Genomic DNA, 20656 nt, shown 5'->3' with positions numbered 1-20656 from the left:
CTTGCACTGGCGATAGCTTTCGCCACTGACCTAGAAAAGCCTCTCGCTCTGGCCAACTTTGGATAGTCTGAATGCAGTCAGACTCAGAGCGGAGAGGTTTCCGTGGTACCTCTCGAAGTGAGGCTGTCTGAGTAGATCTGTCCTTACTGGAAGCGTCCTCGGGAAGTCTACTACGAAGGCCATGACCTCTGTGAACCAGTCTCTCGCCGGCCAGAATGGGGCGATCAAAGTCATTCTCGTCCCTTCCGACGCCGCAAACTTTCTCATGACTTCCCCCTAGGATCTTGAACGGGGGAAAGGCGTACAGGTCCATCCCCGTCCAGTCCCAGAGAAGTGCATCTATCGCCACTGCCGCTGGGTCGAGTACTGGGGAGCAGTACAGTGAAAGCCTCTTCGTTCTGGACGTCGCAAAGATGTCCACTAGTGGACGTCCCCATAACCCCCACAGCTCTTGGCATACCTCCTGATGCAGAGTCCACTCGGTTGGCAGAAGTTGACCTCGTCTGCTGAGGAGATCTGCCCGGACGTTCTCTACTCCTGCTACAAACCTTGTAAGGATTGTGATGTCCAGTGCCCTTGCCCACAGCAAGATCTCCTTTGCCAGGGCAAAAAGGGACCGAGACTGTGTTCCTCCCTGCTTCTTCAAGTACGCCAGAGCTGTGGTATTGTCTGAGTTGACTTGGACTATTCGATGAGAGACTTTTTCTTGGAAAAACTGGAGAGCTAAAAAGATGGCTGCCATTTCCTTTAGGTTTATGTGCCAGGACACCTGTTCCCCTCTCCAGGTGCCTGACACTTTTCTTCCCCCCCTAATGTTGCTCCCCACCCCGTGGTGGACGCGTCGGAGAACAACACTAGGTCGGGGCTCTGAAGCTTGAGAGACACGCCCTCCGACAACTTCACTGGATCTAGCCACCATTTTAAGTGATGTTTTACCTCTCTTGAAATTTTTAAGCTCATATCCAGATTCTTGTTTTCTTTCCAATTTTCCTTGAGAAAAAATTGTAGCGGTCTGAGGTGCAGTCTCCCCAAGGAAACAAACTTCTCCAGCGAGGAAATGGTCCCCAGCAGGCTCATCCATTCCCTCACCAAGCACGAATCTTTCCTTAGGAAGGCTGTCACTTTGTCTAAACATTGCTGCTGACGTCCCTGGGACGGAAAAGCTCGAAAAGCCACTGAATCCATCTGAATCCCCAGATACAAGATGGATTGGGTTGGAATCAGATGTGACTTTTCGAAATTCACCAGTAGTCCCAGGGACTTCACCAACGATAAAGTTGTTTGAAGATCCTTCAGACACCGCGTTTGAGTGGAGGCACGAATGAGCCAGTCGTCCAGGTACATAGAGACTCTGATATTTGCAAGATGAAGCCACCTCGCCACGTTCTTCATTAAAGTCGTGAAGATCATAGGGGCAGTGCTCAATCCGCAAGCAAAGCGCCCTGAATTGATAAACTGTCCCTTTTAGGACAAACCGAAGATACTTCATAGAATGTGGATGGATGGGGACGTCGAAATACGCGTCTTGAAGGTCTAATGAACCATCCAATCGTTTGGTCTTAAGGTCCCAAGAACTGACTGAGGTGTCTCCATCTTGAATTTCTGCTTCTGTACGAACCGATTCAGACTGCTCACATCTAAGACTGGTCGCCAACCTCCTGACTGTTTCGGCAACCAGGAATACCCTGTTGTAGAAGCCTGGAGATTCCAGGTCTACGACCTGTTCCACCGCTCTCTTTTCCAACATCTGCTCGAGCAGATCGAAAAGGATTTGTTGCTTCTCCTGATGGTAAATAGGGATAAATCCTTGGGTGTCGTGCACAGTGAGGGAGGTTTCAAGAAAGGAATCTTGTACCCCCGCTTGATGACGTTGAGCGACCAGCTGTCCGCCTTCCTTTCTATCCAAGCTTTTGAGAATAGTCGAAGCCTGGCTCCTACTGGTGGCTGAAGGATATCTGGTTCATTTCTTTCCTCTGATCTTAGCCGAGACTCTGCCTCTGGAACGTGTACTTCCTCGAGAAGATGTTCTCGAGGAAACTCCACCTCGAAAGGGCTTCTGGGCTTCTTGGGGGAATGGTTGCGCCCGTGCCGACGTAGAAGAAACAACCGTACGTTTTGCCGACTGAGCTAGGAGGTCTTGGGTAGCCTTCTCTTGTAGACTGACAGCCAGATCTTTGACCATAGCCTGAGGAAAAAGATGGCTCGAAAGAGGCGCATACAACAATTCTGCCTTTTGAGAGATAGAGACCGCCTTTGCAGTAAAACCACAATAGGCCGCTCTCTTCTTCAAAATCGAAGTGCAGAAGTGCGAAGCCAACTCCTCCGAACCATCCCTGACGGCCTTGTCCATGCATGCAAGCACGCTGGACAGCTCCACGAGGCTAAGCGAATCAGGACTACGCGACCGGTTATCCAAGACCCCTAAACACCAATCCAAAAAGTTGAAAACTTCTATCTTACGGAAGAGTCCCTTCATATGATGGTCCATCTCAGAAAGGGTCCAGGGCACTTTCGTCGTCGACAAAAGGGATCTCTTCGGTGCATCTACCAAGGTAGCGAAGTCACCTTGGGACGAAGAGGGGCTCTAAAACCTATCTCCTCCCTTGTCTCATACCAAAGACCTACCTTACCTGTCAGTCTTGAAGGGGGTAGGGCGAAAGCGTTCTTGTTTCGGGCTTTTCTTGACTCCATCCAATTCTGCATTTTCTTAAAAGCCCTTTTTGTTGATAATGAAGTAGCCATCTTCAACAATCCTGGAGTCTTGATAGCCTTAGACGATAGCAATTGTGAAGGAGGCGACTGCGGGGCTTCAGGTTTAAACTTCTCTTCAAAGGAGGTTCGAAGCAATTGAACCAAAACCTGTAATCTGAAGATACTGCTGATGATTGTTCTTCAGTTAATTCCTCCGAGACAAGTTTCCTTCTTGAGATTCATTACTATCCTCCGAATCTCGGCGAATGTCTGAAGAAACATTACGTCGTGCGTCCAGCTGTACGCCATGCCTGGCGTCAAGCCGAGCGTCGAGCCGAGAGTCCTGCCGAGCGTCACGCTTGGCATCCAGCCGAGCGCCCCGCCCGGCGTCGAGCCGAGCGCCCCGCCCGGCGTCGAGCCGAGCGCCCAGTCGAACGTCAGGCCTGGCGTCAAGTCTCGCTGCCGCCTTAACGTCGTGCTCTGCAGACCTTCGTGCACGAAATCTGGAAGGCGAGGTAACAGGAGAAAGAGCGAGGCGATGAGAAGGAGACTGCCTGGATCTCTCCTGTGACATGAATTATCCTCTTTCTCTGCAACTAATAAGGCAATTTGATGTTGCAAATCCTCAATCTTCTTCGATTTAGGGCTGATCCTGTGAGAAGACGAGGGGTGAGGGGAAGCCCTCCTCCTTCTCACATGGACCGCCACAGGTATATCCTTAGCGCAACCAGGGCGCTCAAAAGCATTGTCGTCAAAAGACATCCTCTCCGGCGACGATCGCAACACAGAAGAAGAGAAAGGACGTGAAGCGTCCTTCTCCCTAAGACCAAAGGTGCCGGTCGCCTGTGCGACATCTTGCACCTTTGCTCTCTTTTGCGGTGGAGAGTCTTCGAATTGTTCTGGAGACGACCGCAAAACAGAAGGGGCTAAGGGATGTGCAGCGTCCTCCTCTGAGGAATCAAAGGCGGCGGCCGCCTGTGCGGCATCTATCGTCTTTGTCATCTTCAAAGGGCGCGATCACTTCCGAAAGCTCCAACCGCTGCGCGGGGAGGACGATCCTGATGACGAAAAGCACTCTTTCAAGATCCGTTTACAAACTTTGGAAGCCTGGGAAGCGCCCCCAGGTCTTGCCGAAGGAACGTCAGATCGGTTGTCCGACCCCCCTTTCCGCAACACTCGGAGCATTATCACTACCACCACTGCACTATTAACACCTTCTAATGCTTGCACTTTTGATTCCAGGCTACGCAAAGATTCAAGAATCATTGACAGGGTATTACCCTCCACAGACACTAATGTAGGGCCCGAAGGCATCACAGGTTTAGGAGGGATAAATTCCACTGGATGTGTAACTGGCGTTACACTCCTTCTTACCCTATCTCTTTCTATTTTAGACACATATGATTCATATGCCTTCCACGCAGAATCAGACATACTCTCACATTCATTGCAGCGATCATCAAACACACAAACATGTTTCCGACAATTCGCGCACACTGTATGAGGGTCTACCGAAGATTTCGGTAGCCTCACCTTGCATTCTTCCACACCACATACTCTGGCGCTAGTCGAACTAGATCCAGACATCTCAAGTTTAAGGAAAATCAAGCCAAATTCAAAACCAATCCACAATTAGCGTATGCCTAACCACCGATCCAAATCAAATAACCAAAAAATCAATCGGGATACTCAAGTGACCAAAAGAGTTCCAAAATCCAATGACGGAGGTGCAGAAAACACTTGTTGGCTGCACCGGCGACAGAAAATATCTGACAGAAAATGGGAATGGTTCCTGACGCCCGCCTCCTAGCGGCGGGAATGGGTACTACCACCTGGCCAACCACTGCGTGTGCCGGGAGTTTTGAAATTCTGTCGGACTTCGGAGAATACAGCTATATATATATCTGGCAGGTAAGGTTCATGAACAAAATATTTTTTACCAAATGATCCAATTTGGGTGAAGTATAGAAAATTTTTGCTGCTGCAAACGCAGACCTTCTATTTGCGTCTACCAGGCCCGAGAAGTCCCCTGGGAGGAGGCAGATACTCCTATGAAGGGAGCTTCTCTGGTTACGTAGAACCTATACTTCTTCTTAATCAGTTTAGACGGAGGATAGGTGAAAGTCACTTTCCCGAGCTCTCTCTTGATTGTTAACCAGTCTTCTACATCATGAAGCGATCGTTTAGCCTTCTTAGAAACTACGAGCTTCGGGAGAAGGGGATCGAAATTCTTCCTCCTCATCAGGGAGATGGAAGCAGGTGACCTGGAAGCGGATGCTACGAAGTAATCTGGGTACATGTCCAGAAGATAGCGTAAAAGCTTAAAATTGCACGAAAGCGGAATAGAGTCCACTTCTAAGTCCTCCTCGTCATCCGAAGAGATAGGTGACAGAGAGGGGTTCTAGATTCGACTCATTGTTCTTCGGACATTGTTTACTTTCTTTCATCCAGGTCATCAGCTCATGCAATCTTCGACGGAGAGGAACTAAATTCTCATATTCTTGAATTGAAGTCAAAACAACAGGGGTTGTGGACTTCAACACGATTGATACCAGAGGTCTCGCACCAGTCGAAGTATCTGTCGCATGCGAAGTCAAAGGCAAACTTTCGACAGCCTGAGTCAAAGATCTCGACGGACTCAGAATCGGTCGTTCCACAATCGAGTCAAAGGCGGTTGTTGCTGACGTGAGAACCCAAGGTGTAGTCCATATAGCTCTATGTTCCTCTTAACATGGGGTGGAGAGAACACCTCTTCAGTCGAACGTCTATTCAACAGATGTGAGGTTGAAGCATTACGCCACTTGCGACGTCTAACTGGCGACGAATCACTCGACAACTTATTACTGAACAACACACCTTTCCAATGGTGTTTGGTCGAACTGCTGGCGCACCACAGGATTGACAAAGGAAGCGACTGTCTCTGGGCAAACCCTGACAGTCTCCCTTGGACCTCTGGTATGTCTTCTCCCCAAGGCGGGGGAGTGGGACAGGGACCTTCGTCTAGAACTGTACGGACAAACAGCCTCTCCCTCAGATTGCACTGCCCTGACACTTTTCACTTCACTAGAAGTCTTTTCCAAGAAAGACTTTACAGATAAACCTAACTGCATGTGTATTAGCTAATACATCAAAATTTCTTCTAAAATTTAGATTCGAGGCTGGCAATGGGGTTAAGAGAATCTCCCCGGGAAGTTGGCAAGGGAGTTACAGGTGCAGGAGTAGGAGTACCCAAGATCAGAGACATTATAAGAGGAGAAGAAGGGATAGGAGCAGGTGCTTCGATAGAAGAAGCAGAAGCTATTCTAGTCTTACTTTCAGCTCTCTCTAAGAGCCACTTTCCTCTTCCTATCCTTAATTACCTTCCCCGAGTGAGAAGCAAAAACTTTCCACTGTTGGTCACTCCAATCTTTGCATTCATCACAAGTAGACTCTCTAGAACACTCACAACCCCTACACTTAATGAACTTAACTAACCTAGTTTTGCAGCCTCCGGCACAAAACCTAACTACTGAAAATTGCAGAAAAGAAATTAAGCTAACTAGCTTCAATCCCACAAAACAAGAAGTTGAATACTTCACTAATATTGATAAGCGATACTTTCCAACAAATGAAGAAAATGTCTGCACCAACCACCGATGTTCACCAGAAACTGGCAGAGAACGAATCATTGTTACCTGTATGGAGAAGTTATGGGGGTTCCGTTTGACAACGTCCTTGAAAGAGAGAGAGAGAGAGAGAGAGAGAGAGAGAGAGAGAGAGAGAGACGAGAGAGAGAGAGAGAGAGAGAGATTGGTGGATGGATGGTTAGCAATTGAATTGGCTGTTGGTGAGTTCTGGGTTGTCTGCTGGTGCAACTGGATTTAGTTGTCAAGATCAGAGTTTTGAGTCAGTCTTGGGTGAGAGCTGGTGATGATCAGTAGTGTCAGCAGTGGTCTGTGAAGTGTTGAAGGCATTAAAAGTCAGTTAGGTTGTGTGTTATTGATTTGTTGTTTAGTTGTTGTTGAGTTTGATATTGTTTGCTTAAGAGTTCTTGTGCCTGTGTTGTTGGATTGATTGTGCTTATGAGTTCCTGTTGGTTTGTATGTGAGTTGTTGTGGTTGAGGGTTGTTGTGGTTGTTGTTGGGGCCTGTTGTGGTTCCTTGGTGAGGTTGTGAGTTGTTGAGGGTTGTTGTTGGTGAGCTGCTGTGATTTCTTGGTGTTGTTAGTGGGTGTGTGTTAGCTTGTTGTGTTGTTGATTTTTTTGTGTTGGTGATTGTTTGTGCAGTGGTCTTTTGTGTGGTTGTATTCCTTTTTGGTGTTGTGTTTTTGTTGGTTTGTTTTGGTTGTGTTCCTTGGTTGTTGTGTTGTTGTTGAGTTTGTGGGGGTGGTGGGCCTTGGTTGTTGGGTTTGCAGGGGGTTGTTGGCTGGTGGTGGTTCTTGGTTGTCTTTTTGTTGTTGGGTGGTGTCACAGCGACCTCGACCAGCAGACAGCACAGCATAGCCCTGAATATCTGCAGTTGGGTGAGTATATGTGATTTTTTGTTTTTCTGTTCTTTGTGTAGATAGGTCAATTGTCCTGCGTGTATTTTGTAGTGTAAAAGGAAAGTGTGGCTGGTGAGTTTGGTAGCTGGATTGATTAAGTTTATGTGGGGGGGGGGGGGGGGGGGGGGGAATTTTTTTTTTTGCCTGCTTGTTTTTAACCTCTTCATTACCGAAAGTTTGTTTGGAGGTAGGCGGGTACCACCATTCAAGTCTACTACACCGCCCCGGGTGCATGAAGGTGGTACGAAAAGTACCACCAAAACTCCTCTTTTCAGATAGGGACTTCCAATCATTCTGTAATTTCGGTTTGAAGAGTTGGAGCAAAATACAGTATGACACGATGCCAGACGTATGATGAACCCAAAAAATATTACTGCTTATAGCAGTGTGTAGGTGACAGATGAACTGCGTCTCGACAAAAAATCACAAAACCAGACAAGCGTAAACATGTAATAACTTCTACCCAAGTATAAAACCAGTTGCATCATCATTTACTGTATGTATTTATTTATTTATTCACTTATTACATTTTACAAATAAAAGCTATGAACACCAGATAAATGAAGGTGATGAAACTAATCTTAGAAAACGTAGAAAAGAAAAACGACTCGACCAATTTTTGAGAGATATACTATAAAATTTGCGATTTCCATATTTATCGGCGGGCCTTTCGCTTTAGTTGTTGCTTTTTTTTTGTTATTACGTGCTTATTTACTGTTCTATTTTGATAATACTTTATGTGCATGTTCCAGGTGGATATACCAACATTCTGTAAGACCGAATTTCTATTCAAGACTGTAGTTTTCTCACCAACCACCAGTGTCCCTTGTACAAGGGACACTAGCGAGAGATTCGGATCGGCAGCGAACACAATGTTTGCATTCTGCTCACCCACCCGGTAAAGAAGGGGTTAAGCTTGTGATCCCAACACACCTGCACAGTTGTACCTGTAGTTCTCTCGAGTGGAGAGAGATGACGTCACCTACATCAGCGATGGCGGCAAGTTTTAAATCTACTGTCTGCCATTCGTAGAGAACCTACAGCTGTATAATTGTTCGGTAAGACACTGCAATAAAACTTCAGGTTCTTATACCTGTATTAGGAAATCTTCAAATTACTTTGATATCTGCTGCTATACAAAAACAAACCTTTGTTTTTTACATAGGAGACTTACCCACTAATGGGTGGAAATTTGGTACCCTCTGAACCAACAGGTAGGTTCACCAGTCTAAGGAATGTCATTTCCCTGGTCTGATAAGAGCAAGGAAGGATGACTCCCTACCTCTAGCTTGCTGGACATACAAGATGCTGCAGCTACTAGACTTCAGAACATTAAAGTAATGAAATTTGAAATTCAATTACTTAAAAGGCTGAGAGACCCTTGCATCATATAAATAGTCTTGTGCAACTCGATGGGTTTGTTTCACTGCCTATTGCCCTCACCCCATGTCAAGAGAGGGGGAGGCAATTACATCTAATCATACCCTGATGACAGCTTATCTGCATGTATGTCCTTCCAGCTTGTACATGGCCTGGCACTTTCTAACTCTACGAGAGAAAAGAAGGGAAAGGAGGGAGAACCCACCAGTCACACACCTCTCTTTCCGCAACCAAATACCTTAGATGAAATGCTATCTGTTCAATTACATGAGCTGGGGTAGCTACAAAACTTGAAAAGCCACCACAGGACCCAAGGAAAAATTGTCCAAAGACTTGTATGGAAAATGTTCAAGGATTTACGAGCATTGTCCCGCAAGTAAAAAAAGGTGAATGCGGTTTGATGAGACCACATCCCAACATGTAATACCTGCTACAAACGAGGAGGAGTCCCTGACATTGTGAGTTCTTGCCTGAACTGCACACTCAACCTCCTCATTGGTGGAATTTCCTCCACTTGATCATCTAACAGAGCCAGAAGGAAATGATGTTCTTGCACTTTTTTTATGGTTTTGCCAGTACTAAGTACTAGGAGGCATCTGCACTCAGGCCTAAATGTTGAATTGTCTAGTAGACAGTAACTCACAACCTTACAGGACCAAACAGTATCTCACCCAGATCACTACTGTCAAAAGTCCTCTAGAGAGAGGATCAAGATTGACCTCTAGCCAATAACAGTTAAGACAGAGGGAAGCTTCTCACAGCAAAAGCAGACAAGAAAGTCTGTTACCTGCTGAAGAGTTGGCCCTCACCAGAGATACTACATAGTGGGGGCCTTACAGCCAGGATTCATGTAGCACTGGTAAAGCACAGAGATTGGCCCTGCCCTGGGCGCAGTAACATGAACAACAACATAAAGCCATAATACCAGCAAAATTACATACACCCAATATTAAAAACCAACTCCCTACCAACAAATTCTGGAGGGTATACAGTACTAAGTAACCCCAGATTCCCCTAGGACTCAACACCAGTTTTCAAGGCAAACAGAAAAGTAGAATGGAAGGCTCCTTATACTTCTTTTCCCATTACCATGCTGGCCACCGCAAATGGACCCAAAGTACTGCAATCATCAAAAATGGTTTCCACTTCTTTAACATCATAAGTTGCAAATCCTGACTTACATTTCCAGTAAGTGGACTGCAGAATGGAAGCCAACGAAAGATTATATCTGAAGCCCAGTGATGTAGCTACTGCTCTAATCTCATGAGCCTTTACCTTCGATGCAGGTAAAGCCGCCACTACAATCTCGGAAGGTGCTTCTCGAATGAGGTCTCTAAGAAAGAACTCCAGAAAGAATGAAAGGATGTTCTTAAGCGCCAAATAAACGTTCATTCATTTATGCGCAAACAAACAAGTGTGCAATCGTTAGCTTAACGCCCACGCATAAAGTCAGGTTTGCCCATTCATCAATTACCAACCTCAACTCAACGAAACGACATGAATAAGATCGCTGCTTGTATGGCAATTATTCTCGCTCTTGAAAGCAACGATTCCAAGAAAACCAGTTGTGGATTATAGACTGATATGTAAATGTTCTAGATTTATTTATGGTAATCTCTTAAAAGAATTATTGTTGTCCTCCTGAAAGGGTTATGAGAACTTTTTACACATGGATCATTCTACATTCGCCTACTTTCTAGAAAATGTTATGCCGCTGATCAGGAAAGATGATGCAAAATAAGAGGGATGCAATATCGGCAAATGCTACGCTTTCAAGTGCCCTTCGATTTTAGCAAATGGCCATTCATTTTGATGAGCTGAAGTTTACTGCAGCAAAATCTACATAGAGCCTTGGATGCATAATTATGGAAGCATGTACTGCTATTATATTTGTGTTGAAGGATTACATTTGGGTAGTTATATCTGAATAACCATAAATGCAACGGAAAAACAAAAACTTTCATTTACATAACTAATGGAACAGGACTCATTGAAACAAAATTCATATCATTATACAATTATCCCTCTTACGCCGAAGGGGTATCATAAAAATTGTCTACCGTATGCCGGGGGGGGGGGGGGGGGGGGGGGGGGGGGGTTAGGAGTGAGCGCGAAGCAGAAAAAATAATTTTTTCAACAAATCACAGCGTGCTTAGTTTTCAAGATTAAGAGTTCATTTATGCAACCATCAGAAATGAAAAAAAAATCATTATCTATATATAAATAATGGGATATATAATAGCGCAAAAACAAAATTTCACATATAATTGTATTCAAATCACGCTGTGAGCAAAACGTTAAAGCTAGAGTTAATTTTTTTTCGTTGTATTGTACACTAAATTGCAATCATTTTGGTATGTGACACATTGTAAAATGATCAAAGCAACACAGAGAAAATATTATCACAAAATTATGCATGAATTCGCAACGAGCGGACGTAAAAAAATGTTTTTTCAAAAATTCACCATAAATCTAAAATTTGTTCGGAGACTTCCAATTTGTTTCAAAATGAAGATAAATGATTGAATATTACTATACTGTAAGAGTTTAGCTTACAATTGCAGTTTTTTACCATTTCGGAAGAGTTAAAGTTGACCGAATGTCGAATTTTTTTAATATTTTTTTTTTATATGGAAATATTTCAAAAATGAGAAAAGCTACAACCTTCAATTATTTTTGTTGTATTCTACATGAAATTACATACATTTTCATATATAAAACTCTATGAAATGCCTAATATGAAATGGAGCAAATATTACGAGAATGCGATGTACGCATTTCGGAGATTTGCGGCGGAGAATCCGTAAGGAGTTTTTTTTTTTTTTAAATTCGCCATAAATCTAAATATTGTGCTAGAGATTACGAATTTGTTTCAAAATGAAGATAAATGGCTGAATATTACTAGACTGTAAGAGTTTTAGCTTACTATTGCGTTTATCGACCATTTCGGTAGTCAAAGTTGACGCAACGTGGTTTTTTTTTCTATTTATCGTGATTTATATGCAAATATTTAAAAAATGAGAAAAGCTACAACATTCAATCATTTTTAGATGTATTCTACATAAAATTGCACACATTTTCATATATAAAACTTTATGTAATGGCTAATTTAAAATGGTGCAAACATTATGACAATCGCACGAAAAAATGTCTGATTCTTTCGGAAGAGTTACTGCGCGGACGTAAGGAAATTTTTTTTTTTTTTTTTTGTTTTTTTTTTTTATAAATTCACCATAAATCAAAATATTGTGCTAGAGACTTCCAATTTGTTGCAAAATAAAGGTAAATGATTGAATATTACTAGAATATAAGAGTTTTAGCTTACAATTGCGTTTTTTCGACCATTTCGGTAGTCAAAGTTGACTGAAGGTTGAAATTTTGTCACTTATCGTTATTTATATGAAAATATTTTCAAAACTGATAAAACCTACAACCATGGGTTGTTTTTAGTTGTATTGTGCATGAAATTGTGCACATTTCCATATGTAATTTATCGGAAGAGTTACCGCGCGGACGTAAGGAAAAAGTTTTTTTCATAAATTCACCATACGAAAATATTGTGCTAGAGACGTTTAATTTGTTGCAAAATGAAGGTAAATGTTTGAATATTACTAGAATATAAGAGTTTTAGCTTACAATTGCGTTTTTCGACCATTTCGGTAGTCAAATTTGACCGAAGGTTGAAATTTTGGCACTTATCGTTATTTATATGAAAATATTTCAAAACTGATCAAAGCTACATCATGAATATTTTTTTTGTTGTATTCTACATGAAATTGCGCACATTTTCATATATAATACTCCATATAACGGCTAATTTAAAAAGGTGCAAAAATTATGTCAGTGATGAAATAATTTCTGAGATATGTCACTGATACTTTTTAGTGCGATAAGAAAGAAATTTGCGCTTGCGCACCTGCGTAACGATTGTAAACAAAACAACGCCTTGATCTGTGAGCTCCCAGCATCCCCCAGGCACATGATTCAAAACTTTTCGCCTGGTAGGCCTAAAAGTATTTTTCCACGAATTTTTAAAGGAACTTTTCTATGTCGACATACGTACGTCTGATCGGCACCCGACAGACAATTTATCTCGACGTATAATACGTCCAATCGGCGTAAGAGTTTTAATATATATTTATCAAATACGTACTTATTACAGTCACCTCTCAATTAACGAAAGGGTTACATTCCTGGAGAGCTGGCGTTAAAAAAAAAAAAAAAAAAGAAGTGTTATTTAAACATATTTTTTCCATAAGAAATAACAGGAATAAGGGGGGTTACGTTCCTGGACTTCGGGAACTCCGTACTTTTTTGCTTAGGGAACTCAGTAATTTTTTGCTAAGTAGAACCGAATTGGATAACAGCAACATCCATTTGCTTGTATTTCAACCATCGTATGATAGTAAACAATTACCGTAAGTATGGTAAGTATGTTATAAACAACGCTATATAGAATAGAACGGATATATTTTTATGTAAGCTTGTATTATGATGAGAGCAAGTGAAAAATAGCAAACGGAATCACGTCTTTTTTTTTACGCAATAATCATGCTCTCAACGCAATCTGTTAAAAAAAAATAATTTAGTTCACAACAAGACTATTCATGTCATATTTCGACTTAAAATTTGTCGTATAACGAAAAAAGACCTTGTCTTATATAAGTAAAGTATCTAGATATTTGTTTATGCTAACTAGAAGCAAGAGAATTTGCACAGAATTGAGGTAAATACTACGGCAAAATAAACTCGTATTTGCCATCAGCTGATTTCCAAACCAAAACAGTGCCGGCTATGTTATTATATTATAAATACAATAATATGAGAATGCATACAATATTATTGGATACAGCGAAATAATGTTTAACTTTTTTAAAGTTTCACAGAAACGATGCATATTTGTTACGTTTGTAATTATACTTAGTCATCGGCAGCCAGACATTGTTCAATTATGCCGATGTCAGAATGAAGCTGATTCTTGTTTTGTGTCCACTTATTTATCATTTTTTTTGTACCCAATTATCAGTCAGAATGTATTGAACCTTCAGAATTGAGCTATATTAATTACTGTACCGTACATGTTGTATAAAGTATACTGTAGGCTAGGTAAATAAATCTATAGGTTAAGGCATGATTAATTTACTCCCCAAGATCGCAGAACTCGTCAATTGCTCTTGCTCTGCACCTATCAGTATCATAAACTGTTCCTGAGACAGAAACTACAATGGGTGCTTTTCCATTGCTCATGGATTGTGCATACTGACAATTCATTCCTCTCCAATCTCTTACCAACTTAGCAAGATAGTAGTTTTTATTTTTCTAATATCAAGCACTTTGACCTTTTTGGCTAAATTAAGCACATCAAGGACCCTCTGGGGGCTTTCTCTTACTATTACTTTGCACACCTCTAGTATGCTTTGAAGCCACTACATAAGTTTACTGGAAAAAAACAAAAATGATGGAGTGCAGACTGCTCACCAAGGTAGAGGGTTACACAGAGACTGAGTGTGGAGTGTGGTGCTGTGGTGATGCATGCTTTGCAAGACAAAGGGTGAATCACGGGTAGATACTGGACAGAACAAAGGGGTACTAACGGCTCCCGACACTTTGTTTTGATCATGTTCTTGCTTGTTGATATGATGTTTCATTTTAATAATTAATAAAAAAATTTCCCAGGGGTAAATGTCCAAGAGTAGATCTACACATAGTGGATCTACTTACAATTGGGTCTAACTATATTTCCATAATATTAAATTCTTACACAAATATTTTTTCATTGGTACAATTTTCTCTGCAGAATTGGGGGAAGGTCTTACATACCATACAATAGAGATACCATACAATAGAGTAACAGAACCTATCTCACCTGCATGAATGACCGTTTCCGTCGAAATGAATGGTGATAGGAATGTGAAGCATGATGAGGGACACCACCGAGAGCAATGTAACCACCTCCATCACGTGAATTTTCATCCTCTTCTCCATCATTTTCATCTTCAGCATCCTCATCTTCATCACTGTATATCACAAATTCATCAACCTGAAAGGAGCAATTTCTACAATGAACAATGATAAAATCTAAACAACAAATGGAATATCAAATGCTTCTGTCTGAAAACAGTACATACTATTTATGTACACTAATGTTAAATGCAATATTTCATGATAAAATGTAGAGTAAATAAATAAATAAACCTGCCTTTGTTTATAAAGACCAACAGTGCTGAATATGTAAAAACTGAGAAAATACACATTTCATGATAAAAAGTTATGGCATAAATAAAAAAAATGGCATATCACAAAAAAACCTAACATATGATATACAAACCAATGTCTTTGTCACAATGTGTACAATTTAGAGCTCATATACCAGATAGATATAGAACTACAGACATAATGAGATCACCAGTCAAAAACACCATGAAAAAATCTTTTTAAATCATTATTTTACTCCACTGAAATGAATTCTATATTTCAATAATCAAAATATAGCCATTACTTATCAAAATATAAATGTGTCCGTTATTATATCAGCAACCATTAAAATAAAATTAACTCATAATAAATTTTGAATTACTCAGTTCCCTAATATAACATTGTTAGTTTGCCATAAAAAAAATTAATTTGAAACTAGGAATGAAACAAAAAACTCTAGCATGGGTGTTTAAGTGATGAAATGCTGTATCTCATAAGCCACGGTCAAACCTGCCATGACAAAGTTTTTTCAGTTCAATCCTAAATTCAAACAACTATACAATAAGGTTTCAGTTGAAAAGCTGCAATGTAGAAAGATAGCTGCATTTTTGCTGCTGTATCTGTAGTTTTATTGAACATGACCAATAAAATTTCACATTGTGGTGTTAATATGGGATATTGGGTTTGTGAAACGAGGCCTGTGTTTTTTAAACCAGTTCTATATTTTTACATTTTTTCGTATGTCTGTTAGTGAGCATATAATTAAGTTTTCATCATTGTTTTTTTATTTTGTACTTGCAGCTTGCTTGAGTGTGATGGGGCAGAGTATTGGCTCCCCTTCACCTGAACCAGAAGAGGCTTTACATGAAATAAGGAATTGACATTGGCAACTACCACACGTGTGAGGTTTATATATGTCAGTTACTTGAAGACAGTGACTGTCCCAAATAGGATCAGATTAGAGAAAGTGCTTTAATATCTATATGTTGATTTTGCCATGAATGAGATCTCAGATTCTCATTTGGAAGAAGGGGTTTTGTGTAGAAAGACTGAATGAAGAAATTCCAAAGTAATTTCAGCCCTCAGCTTGGATGTCATAGCTAATATAGTCTGTGGTGATCCTCAAATTGTGTGTTGACTTTTGTGATTGTCTAGGATTACTCTGAGATGAGGTGCTAAAAGAGATAAGGAATTATTTTGGGACATATGCTACAAGTGGAGATTTGTTGATAATATTTTGACTATTGGTAGTATGTATTAAATCAGGCTAAGTTAGGTATAGGAAGACTGTTTTGATAAACTTTAGTGGCAAGTAGTAAATAAGTTACGTTAAGTTAGTAAATAAGTTACGTTAAGTAGGCAAAGATGATGATAATTGATAAACTGTGCCAAATGTAAATGAAATTAGGATAAAATTCTGTTGAAGTTCTTCAGACAACTGTAACACTAAGGTTAATACATTCGGATAGGTAGAAAGTTTTCTTTAACCTTTAAATTTGTTCCCATCATCCTGCACCAATTTTTTAAAAGAAAAAGCCCCTACAATATAGTTTACAGATTATCTGTTCATTATATTAAGTTGCTCGCTCATACAAATACAATTATGTACATGTCTGTGTATAAGACAACATTTAGGTAAGACAAGGTAAATAATTATGGCAGATTTTCATGAATTTATCCTATATCTGCAGCATAAGACAACATGAAGTTTTTATGATAAAACAAAGTTTAATGTATACTTACCTGGCAGGTATATATATAGCTATATTCTCTGTTCCACCTGGCAGAAATTTTCAAAACTCGCGGCAATCGCTAGTAACCTATAGTAGTTCAGGCAACCACCACCCCGTTACCGTGGCGCTAGCGCTAGGAACCGTTCCCAATTGGGCAGATTTTCTCTGAACCCTGTCCCCTGAGGGGAGGCGGGTGGGAATTAAATTATATATACCTGCCAGGTAAGTATACATTAAACTTTGTTTTATCATAAAAACTTCATTTTAATGTATGACACTTACCTGGCAGTATATATATAGCTGATTGACACATTTGGAGGTGGGTCAAGGACAGCAACATTCTTAGAGTATAAAAATATTATTAAAATATTATTAAAACTCTAGGTTCCTTACCTGCTAAGGTAGCTGACTTGATAGGTCCTGCCTCTAAGCCTGCTTAACCTTAGTAGCTCTCAACAAGGAAGTGTCCTGTATGTTGAAGAAGCTAAGACTGGAACTGACAAACTGGACGTGACCAATGTGTTGACAGATCCTTACAGCCCTCTTATGCCACGGCATTCAAGCTAGTAACATCTCATTTACCTGAAATACACACACACCATCACCAGATAATACTAACACGACTGAGAAAAGTACCGCACCCTTTTCTCAGACGACCAAAAAACAAACACCATCACCTAATAAAATCAACTAGCTTAAAAGAAGGTTATGGGGTAGTAACTCCTTTGCCCAATACTGTACCCGAGGACACGTATGGACCTAGCGTCTGACAATTATCGAAGGTTGTCTGAACGTCCCTAAGATAATGAGACGCAAATATTGAATTAGTTCTCCAATATGTGGATTCAATGATTTCCTTGAGGGCTAAATTCTTTTTAAAAGCTAATGAAGTCGCCACTGCCCTGACTTCATGAGCCTTCACTTTCAAAATACCAAAGCTCTGCTCTTCACACAACATATGAGCCTCTTTAATTAACTCTCTCATGAAGAAGGCTAGAGCGTTCTTCGTCATGGGTCTAGTGGGGTCTTTAACTGAACACCACAGAGCATCAGACTTCCCTCTGATAACTCTTGTTCTTCCTATACATCGCAACGCTCTCACTGGGCAGAGAACTCTTTCTTGCTCGTTACCGACCAATTCAGCTAGACCCAAAACTTCAAAGGATCTTTGGCCAAGGATTTAGATGGATCCTCATTCTTGGCCAAGAAACCTTCTTGGAATGAACACACTGCATTGCCGTGTCTCCATCCAACCTTCTTCGATATGGCCTGAAGCTCACTAACTCTTTTAGCAGTTGCCAATGCTACTAAAAAGATCGTCTTCTTAGCAAGATCCCTCAGAGAGGACTCTTCTAACGGTTCGAATTTGCTAGAAGTTAAATACTTCAAGACCACATCCAGGTTCCAAGCAGGTGGCCTGCCTTCTGATTGTTTCTTCGTCCCAAACGACCTAATCAGATCTCTCAAATCTAAGTTATTCGAGATGTCTAGATCCCTGTGTCTAAACACTGAGGTTAGCATACTCTTATAACCTTTGATTGTCGAAATTGACAAGTGTAAATCCTTTCTCAAGTAAAGAAGGAAATCTGCGATTTGGGTCACAGAGGTACTGGATGAAGACACTTTCCTGTTCTTACACCACTTCCGGAAGTTGTCCCACTTCGACTGATACACCGTGATTGTGGAGGTTCTTCTGGCTCTAGCCACTGCACTGGCCACCTCTCTAGAATATCCCCTCGCTCTGACCAGTACGTTTCGATAGTCTGAACGCAGTCAGACCCAGAGCGAGGGTATTCTTGTGAAAACCTGTCGAAGTGGGGTTGTCTGAGTAAATCTACTCTTAGCGGAAGAGTCCTTGGCGTATCTACTGTCCATTCCAGTACCTCTGTGAACCAACTTTGGGCCGGCCAAAACGGGGCTATTAAGGTCATCCTCGTTCCTTTGCTCTCCCTGAACTTCTTCATCACTTTCCCCAGCACCTTGAACGGAGGAAAGCGTACAGATCTAAGTTTGACCAATCCATCAGAACGCATCTACCGCCACTGCTTCCTGGTCTGGAATCGGAGAGCAATATGTTGGTAACCTTTTTGTTCTGGCTGTCGCAAACAGATCCATTACCGGGCGGCCCCACAACTTCCACAGGCTCTGGCAAACCTCCATGTGCAACGTCCACTCCGTCGAGAGAAGTTGCTCTCTTCTGCTCAACAGGTCCGCACTCACGTTCTTCTCTCCTTGTATAAACCTGGTGAGTATCACGACCTTTTCCTCCTCTTCTGCCCAAAGCAGAATTTCTTTTGCCAGATTGTAAAGGGTAAAAGAATGAGTTCCCCCTTGTTTTCGAATATATGCCAGAGCCGTGGTGTTGTCCGAGTTGACCTGCACTGTCTTGTTTCGAATCAACTCCTCTGAAGTGCTTCAAAGCCAAGAAAATTGCCAACAGTTCCTTCCTGTTTATGTGCCACTTTGTTTCGTCCTTGTTCCAAAGTCCCGACACCTCTTGAGGGCCTAATGTCGCTCCCACCACCCGCGTCCGACGCGTCGGAAAAAACAAGACGAGGTCTGGGTTCTTCTGCTGAAGCGACATCCCTCTTGCTAACCTGCCTGGAGTTAGCCACCACTTTAATTCTCCTTTACTTCGGCCGGAATTAGAAACTGAAGGAATCCGGTTGCAATTTTCTTGGCCATGAATCCTTCAGGAAAAACTGAAGAGGTCTCATGTGCAGTCTTCCTAAAGAAATGAACCTCTCTAGCGAAGAGAGTGTGCCCAGTAGACTCATCCACTCTCTTGCAGAGCATCGGTCTTTCTTTAGAATAAAGTCCTGCACCTTTCGACTGCATTGGGCTTGCCTTTCGGGGGACGGAAAAGCCCGAAAAGTCACTGCCGATATCTGAATCCCCAAATAAACTATCTGTTGTTGGGGCTCCAAATGGGACTTTCCCATATTCACTACTAGACCTAGGTCTTTTGCTAAGTCCAATGTTTGACTCACGTCCTCCAGACATTGACTTCTTGACTGGGATCTTATCAACCAGTCGTCCAGATACAACGACACTCTGATCCCTCTTAAATGTAACCATCTCGCCACATGGACATCATCCTCGTGAACACTTGAGGGGCTGTGCAAAGGCCGAAGCATAGGGCCTTGAACTGAAAGACCCTGTCCTGAATCACAAACCTTAGATACTTCCTGCTTCCTGGATGAATCGGAATATGAAAGTATGCGTCTTGTAAGTCCAGAGTCGCCATCCAGTCCCCTGGACGTACCGCTGCCAGTACTGAATCGTTCGTCTCCATAGTGAACTTGGTCTTTTCTACGAAAAGATTCAGTTGACTTACGTCCAGCACTGGCCTCCAACCTCCCGAGGACTTTGCAACCAGGAACAGACGGTTGTAAAATCCCGGAGATTCGTGATCCAGAACAGGTTCTATTGCTCCTTTCTCTAGCATGGAAGCTACTTGCTCCCACAGAGCCACTTTTTTCTCTAAATCGTTGTAATTTGCCCCGAGGGCTCTCGGAGATGTTGCGAGAGGAGGTCTTTTCAAGAAAGGAATCTTGTATCCTTCCCGAGCTACGTTGACAGCCCAGGGATCTGCCTTCATTTCTTGCCAAACTTCCCAAAAACCTTGAAGTCTGGCTCCCACTGTCGTCTGGAGGACTGAGTTCTCATTCTTTAGAGGGGGTCTTGGCTCCTCTTTTCGCGGGTACCCATCTTACCTCTAAAGGCAGGTCGAGCGAATGTTCTTCCTCGAAAGGGCTGTTGCGACGGTCTAGAATCCTTTGACGTCTTCTTCACCAACTTGGTTGGTAAGAACTTCTTAACTGAAGACGAAAGAAGATCTTGAGTGGCTTTTTGCGAAAGGGATAGAGCTATATCCCTAATCACCTCTGAAGGAAACAGCTGTTTCGAAAGGGGAGAGAACAGTAACTCCGATTCTGAGAGTTAGAAACTCCTTTTGAGGCGAACGAACACAAGAGCGATCTCTTCTTAAGCACTCCTGCTGTGAATAACGAAGCCAGCTCATTCGTTCCGTCTCTAAGCGCCTTATCCATGCAGGACATAATGCTCTTAGCTGTTTCTAAGTCCTGCGAATCCTCTTCTCCTATGGAATTCGCTAGCGCTCCCAATGACCAATC

General features: G+C 42.0%; 1 pseudogene; it reads right to left on the bottom strand.

The window, feature by feature from the left end:
* The window catches only part of LOC135207269 (DDB1- and CUL4-associated factor 12 homolog), a 118676-nt pseudogene that overhangs the window by 79904 nt on the left and 18116 nt on the right, over window positions 1-20656 (bottom strand).

The sequence above is a fragment of the Macrobrachium nipponense genome, chromosome 32 (assembly GCF_015104395.2).
Source record: "Macrobrachium nipponense isolate FS-2020 chromosome 32, ASM1510439v2, whole genome shotgun sequence".
NCBI lineage: Eukaryota > Metazoa > Arthropoda > Malacostraca > Decapoda > Palaemonidae > Macrobrachium > Macrobrachium nipponense.
Note: the sequence above shows the minus strand (reverse complement) of the source record. Positions and strands in the feature narration are given on the sequence as shown.